The sequence below is a fragment of the Porites lutea genome, chromosome 9 (genome assembly GCF_958299795.1).
Source record: "Porites lutea chromosome 9, jaPorLute2.1, whole genome shotgun sequence".
Lineage (NCBI taxonomy): Eukaryota > Metazoa > Cnidaria > Anthozoa > Scleractinia > Poritidae > Porites > Porites lutea.
In genome coordinates this window covers 18,305,008-18,311,601 of record NC_133209.1, presented here as the reverse complement: position 1 = coordinate 18,311,601, position 6,594 = coordinate 18,305,008, and the positions used below count along the sequence as shown (strand labels likewise).

Sequence of the window (6,594 nt, the reverse complement as noted above, 5' to 3'; positions counted from 1 at the left end):
ACAATCATGGTTTATTGATCTGAGGATAAACGTAGCTGTAAAGATATACGAAGGGGCCAAAACGTACGCTATATGACTTACAGTGTGGACTAAAGGGTTGAAGGCCAAGGGCCCAAAGCGTCATTTTATAGAAGCTAATTGCTAGTATACACACCTAAAATGGGGAACAGGGAACAGTTCACAAGCACGACGAACGGGAAAATGAATCTTTGAATTGGGACAAAACCTGGCTTGAAACCCTCACCCTTTCAGTGTTTTCTTTACCCATTCACTGTTTTGTTGTCATTTTTCATGTTCCCGTTTCCAGACCTTACGATGCGCTAACGGCGACGTTGATGAAAACGTCGCTGAAAAATAGACTTCACATCCTTTCACTTTTTTTCGCGATTATTCCAAGGGGCCCAGTTACTTAAAAAGAAGGAATTTGGGTTGGAGCTGAAGAGAAGGGACCGCGCCCGAGTTCAGACAGAGATTGTAGAATTTATCGCCTTGCCGTTTCCTTTTCTAAGTAAACTTAAAATTTGGTCAATTCACGTCCTAGTTATGCAGTGACGGCAAAGTAATGTACAAAAAAGTGGATGCACGTGCAGAATTCAGGGGCACCCAACGACAATTTTCGGAAAAATATCTGTTCGGAAGACGATTTGAGATCTAGAATTTTCGGAACATTTGTTGTAAAATTTCTTGCTTGCCTGCCTCTCCTAGGATTTTCGGACATCTAAAAAATGGTAAAATTGCCTATTTTTAACGGATTTTTACCCTAAAAAGGTCACCTAGAATTTTCGGGAGCCTTTTTTCTGGCTAAAATTTTTGAAAAGGTAAGTTTTGATCCCTATAATTTTCGGATCACTAGACTTTCAGCTAGGAAATCCGAACAGATGAAAAATTTTAGGGGATAAAAATATGCCTATATCTACCGTTTAAATACTAAAATACGTTTAACAATTCTATGTTTAAGTGGTTTTGAACTATATTCTCGTTGGGTGCCCCTGAGAATTGTTGTTTTGCTCATTAAACCTAACGCTTTTTTGACGTTCCCGTTGCCGTCGCTTTCGCCGAGTGAGTTTCGTAAGGTCCCTTATAACTGAAGACTGCAGCAAAGACAAAACTAACCATTGCCTGTTTTTCATTGATTTAATCGGTCACTTCTGTCTTTCTTACATTTACAAAAAAAAAAAAAGATTACGAGAGTTATCTACTACTGAGGGCACGAAGACCTCTGGCTATGCAATGCAAGCTTGTTAAAAAAATTCTAATGAGGTGTCCTTTTTTAGAAGACAACACTGCCTCACCTGGCGCATGCACAGTCGTTTTTCAGCCCTGTTCCTTTCTACTACAATAGATTCGATTAAAATTACATTGATAGCGGTGGCTTAATTAATTTATTTGTATCTTTGTAGCAGTATTTGTCATATATTACATTTAACATTCCATCAGTTTTAGTACAGTTCGTACTATACGCAAACTTTACTGATTATAAAAACCGCAATGAAGAGGAACTTCAATATATATTATTCTGGATGGATGTTTTGTAGATCTGAAGTTGTATCTTCATTACTGAGTTTTAATCGAGTTTTATGCTGTTATATCTGTTGCAGTTAACTTTTATTTTTCTATTGTTTTTGGGTATGATTATTTATGCTAATGTACGGATGGGGGTAGATAAATCTTCGATCTTTGATCGGATCTCTTAAAGGAGATAAAAATGTACTAAATTCAATATATAATTTTTCGATGTATGCACTTTTCGCCGAATCATTTCTTTCATTGGAGCTGGTGCCAAAGCGTCTTTTTGCTTGACTGGTCAAACTCTGCTAAAATAGCACACGCCTATCCAACGTATAGTTTGGAAAGGTTGATTTTATATTTTTTTCCCGGGATTCATTCAGTACAGTCGTCCATGTCGTCTTACAACCACCTCAGTTTGGAAAGCACTAGTTTGGAACTTAGGTTGATTTTATATGATTTATTCAGTATTCAGTACCTCAGTATTACAGGCACCTCAGTTTGGAAAGCTCTGCTTTTAGCCTGCGTAAACGTTACTGAGGCAGGTTGATTCGTGTTAAGTTTGATTACAAACCAGTCTCGCACGGATTACTTTCAAGGACAATTATATATGTTCCAGCAACCTTTTGTGCCGGAATTCCAGTGACTTATTAAAAAAGACAATTTGATTTTGTTTTGTTTGTTTTTCAGTGTTATTTGTTTTTGTTTTTTTTTTTTGTGCAAGAAGAAGTAAATAAAGAAACAAAAGCTCTTTGATTCAGTTAAATTTAGCGAGCTTCCCACGTTACTAAATTAATGTAGCTCGCACTCTTTGATTAGGATCAGCAACCTTTTGTTTTGAAGTTATTTTCTGCGTATACGCCCACAAGCCTATCAATTACAGTTAATCCAGACATTTTAAGATCATCTATCTTTATGTAATTAAGATGGGTTTGTTTGTAGTCTTATCAACTTTTAGCAATAAGCAAGCTGGTTAACAAACAAAAATCCCTTCAAACATTGTTATTCTAGAACTTGTGAATGACATTAGACATAATATAATTGTATTCAGTTTTTTAAATTCTAGCTGGACAGACTAGCTGTTTCCACGTTTGCACTGACTTGACAATTTAATTTAATTTTCGTTTTGTTTATTAACGAAACAAATTATCGGAATTAAAATGGCCCACACAGTCAGTGCACTATGACCTTTCGTCGAGCGTTTAGCTTTACGATAACTAATCGGTCTCGGCCGTGGGTGTGTCGGGAATGTTCGCTATGCTTCGCCAAGTCGATGTTTCAGCTAATGTTTGTTTGTTTTGAAATGACGAAAGAAAATTCGAGATGTGGGTGGAACAGCCTAGGAATTTATTAACAACGAAAGGAATGTGTAGTTCAGTAGATTGTTTTTCAAAGACGAGTATAGTTGTATGGAGAGTAGGTGTTCAGGTTTTAAAAAAATTAACCTGAAAAAAACTCTGTTAGTCAGAGCTGCCAAATTTACAACAAAGCCGGGAAAAGAAAAAGAGCAAATGGCCCTCGCTATCATTAAGCAAAATAATGAACGGAACAGCTTACAACAGAGGTTCTGGTTACTATACGTTCAGGATCTGCAGCCATTTTAATTTAGTCATCTATTCTACATGATTGGTGGTAAAGCGAAGACTGGGAAAAGCCAATTTTATTCCAGCATTATTTCAAGATGTAACATCATAAATTTCTGAAGAATTTTGAAAGAGCAGCGCTGCTTCCTCCCCTTGAAGGAGGAAAATGGCGAGATTTAGGCGTTTTCAAGAAGGAACGAACACTTGAAGGGGAATGTGAACATTTCTATCTATCTTAGAGACCTTAGATGGCGAAGAAGTAGTGGCGAAACCTGGAAACAGGTCTGCGGGAGTGGGACACCCAACACCTCGGTGAGCAGTCCGCCATTTTGTCTTTTTTCAACGGAGAATTGGGTGCCACTGCCACAGGCAGCTCAATAATAGGGCCATTTATACAAGAAAAAATAAGACGCGTCCTAAATAAGACGCAAACTATCCCCTATAAGACTGTGCCGTTTATACGGGATAGTTTGCGTCTTATTTAGGACGCGTCTTATGTAAGACGTATCTTAATTTTCCTCGTATAAATGGCCCTAATGAGGCTATGAATTGAAGGCATGTAAAAGATTAATTTGGCGCAAAACAGTTCCAAAAAATAGAACTGTAGCCGCGATTAGCTTAAATCGAGAAAGGAATGTGGTTCGAATATATGTGAGCAGCCGTTTCTTTTGTAGCTTGCGTAGCATGGCGGTTTTGTCGGGCCACTACACTACTGAGCGACGAAGCCGCAAATGCGCGCCCGAAAGAGCGGCGAACCCGCGCGAAATATATAAACCGCCTGCTCGGATTCGTGGCCTTTTCAACTGCGGCCCCTTCATCTAATTTTGACATCCTATTGACAACTTGTTAGGTTTCACAATTCCCCCCCCCCCTTATCTCTGGGTCTGGATGGTCGCGCCCCCCCGCATCTATAGGGCTGGATCCGCCACTAGTTTTTACAGGGGCACCTAACAACTCCTTTCTGTAAAATAACTGCTCGAAGGAGCAAATATTGCCTAGAAATTTCTGAAGCTCGAGAAAGGCTAAAAATTTCTGTATAACCGTTCCAGTTGCCTAAGATATTCGGAGTTTTTCTTCTTTGTTACCTACGATTTTCGAATTTGGGTTCTCAACACGCATTTTATTACCAAGATATTGGGAATGCTGCTAAAAAAAAAAGGTCTCCAGAAAATTTCGGTATAAAGACAAAGGACCCTTAGAATTTTCTAATGATAGTACGGCTACTCCATTTCCTCGAACTTGATCAATCGGACCCATCAGGACCGCTAACAGTTTCGGATGAGACGAAAAATCCACCTAAAACTTTCGAAACGGCCAAAGTTCCCCTAAGACACCCGAACAGATATAGCTAGATATTAAACAGGTTTTAGGGCAGCTCCAAATTAACCAAACGGGCCAAATCATTTGAGACACTTCGGTCGTTGGTCCCCTTGTTTTAAGCTCTAGACCATTTGCACGTTTTTGACCAACGCAATGTTTTGCAGTCTAGATAAGAGTGACAATCACTGCAATCAGCTTCTTTAACTTACTTTTATTAACACCCCAACAACACCCTTTAAACATCATCAATGCATGTATTAACTCTTTAGCTTCTCATTTAACGTTTGTAGGGCCTTGACGAGAATTTGCCATTGGCTGAATCTATGAATTGTTCTGTCATGGAAAAAGCCGCAGGTAAAATGTTCTGCACCTCCGACTCCTGGGACGACATAAAACCTTAAAAATTACAAAAAAGTATACTGGTATCAATGTAAAAATCAATTAAAAGTTTTTATGTCATAGTTATAATTTTAACCTTGAACTCGAAATGCGAACATGCCTCAACAAAGCTTCAACTCTGAAGTGACCTTTAATTTTAAGATTTTTATAAGGGGAATGGATGGCCATACCTTTGTAATTCTCTTCTGCAATAGCAAGATCATCTGCCTGGCGTTTCGAGATCTCTTCTTGAATCACGAACTGCGAAAACAAAAAGAAGGCTTAATTATAGTTTTCATTTATTGACGAGCTAACAGGTTAACCACAGTGCGAATGTAGCCCCATGATTTGGATAGCCTGCCAACGCTGGAGTTCTCGTGAATGCGGGGGTGGAAAAAGAAGCTTTTTCTGTCTTGTCTGTTCTTGTAAATGCGAAATTTTAGCAGCAGATACCACAGACAGCCCAGATTCTAAGGGAGTTCGTTGGAAGATAAATGTATGAGAATAAATAATAAAATATGTGTTGTGTCTTGTACTCAGTGTCTGATCGTTTCTGGAGCCATTTAATTTTGAAGCCGCTTTGAGGAGTATCAGAGATTTCGAGTTAGAATTAGAAAAATGGCCCCTTTCATTTCAATTCTTTTCAAAAAGTGGAATTTAGTAAGTTTTTATCTATTTCTGTTATTCTCAAACATTTTCCTATAAAATTCAATTTCCAACAAAAAGTTCCATAGAGTCGGGGCTACCTGTTGAGGTACTCACCTCGCTTCTTGATAAAGACATTCTCGATTATACCAAACAATACTAGGGGCTGTTATAACCTTTTCGGTGTTTGAAAGAGACAAAATCACTGAATGAATATCGCCTGCTCTGCATGCATGTCCTGTTATAGTGGGTTACAAACGTGATCGCGAGGCATATTTATGTACTACGTGCTTGTCTTGAGTAATGCTGGCTTTGAAAACAACTGTAGCGTGCTTGTCTCGGGTCAAAAAACGTGACGAGACAAAAACGGCTACGAGGGTAGACTAACGCCTGCCACCCGGGGCCTGCCACGCAGGCTACTGAGAGCAGCTAGTGATAAAGCTCTTTTGGGTATCCTCAAGAAATAGTGAGTTGCGGGGTTTTCTCATCACTTTGCGACAAAGGTAAAACCGAGGCACAGTACATTGTTCACAGTCCCCTCTTTTTCCGTACGATCGTCGGGATCGAGCGATTACCCCGTACGGGCGGTCTTCTTGGCTTCACAAGACGTAGCGTAACGGTAGCGTTCGAACTCGACGATCTTGGATCTTACGAATCAGGGTCTAAGAACAGTCTAGGGGAGGATACTCTCGCCAATGCTTCAATGAAAAATCTAAATATTGTTCCTGAGACGACCCGGAGAAGGGAGGGCGTGTGATGCTCGATATACCAAGTCAATGTATGCACTACTGTGTCATTCTTTTGCGTGAAGTTTATTGTTTTAAATGTGTAAGGGCCAGATATCAGTCCTGTGTTCTTTACGACGTAACTCGAGACTTGCCATTAACTTGGTACATGGTGCACCGGACAGAGGGCTCTGTCATGGAAATTACAGGGATGCTCGTCGGCTTAGGCTTCATTTAACTCCTAAAGGAGACAAAAACAGCTGCAAAGGAGATCTGTCAGAACGCGACGAGTGGCGGGCGAAGCGAGCCGCGCGGAAACGCACAACTCAGCAGCGAAGTCGAGAGGCGCTCTCGGTCTCCCCTCGCGTGTCGCTCGCGCGTTTCTTCTCATAATATCCCCCAAATGGAAAGCTTGCTTCAAGCTAAGGCACAGGCAG

General features: G+C 40.1%; 1 long non-coding RNA gene across 1 annotated transcript; it reads right to left on the bottom strand.

The window, feature by feature from the left end:
• Positions 1-4,605: 4,605 nt before the first annotated feature.
• On the bottom strand, positions 4,606-5,713 carry LOC140947255 (uncharacterized). Its single transcript, XR_012166944.1, has 3 exons — positions 5,550-5,713; positions 4,979-5,048; positions 4,606-4,805 (listed from the first exon to the last, which is right to left on the bottom strand). It is a non-coding gene; the product is annotated as an uncharacterized lncRNA (long non-coding RNA).
• Positions 5,714-6,594: the final 881 nt, after the last annotated feature.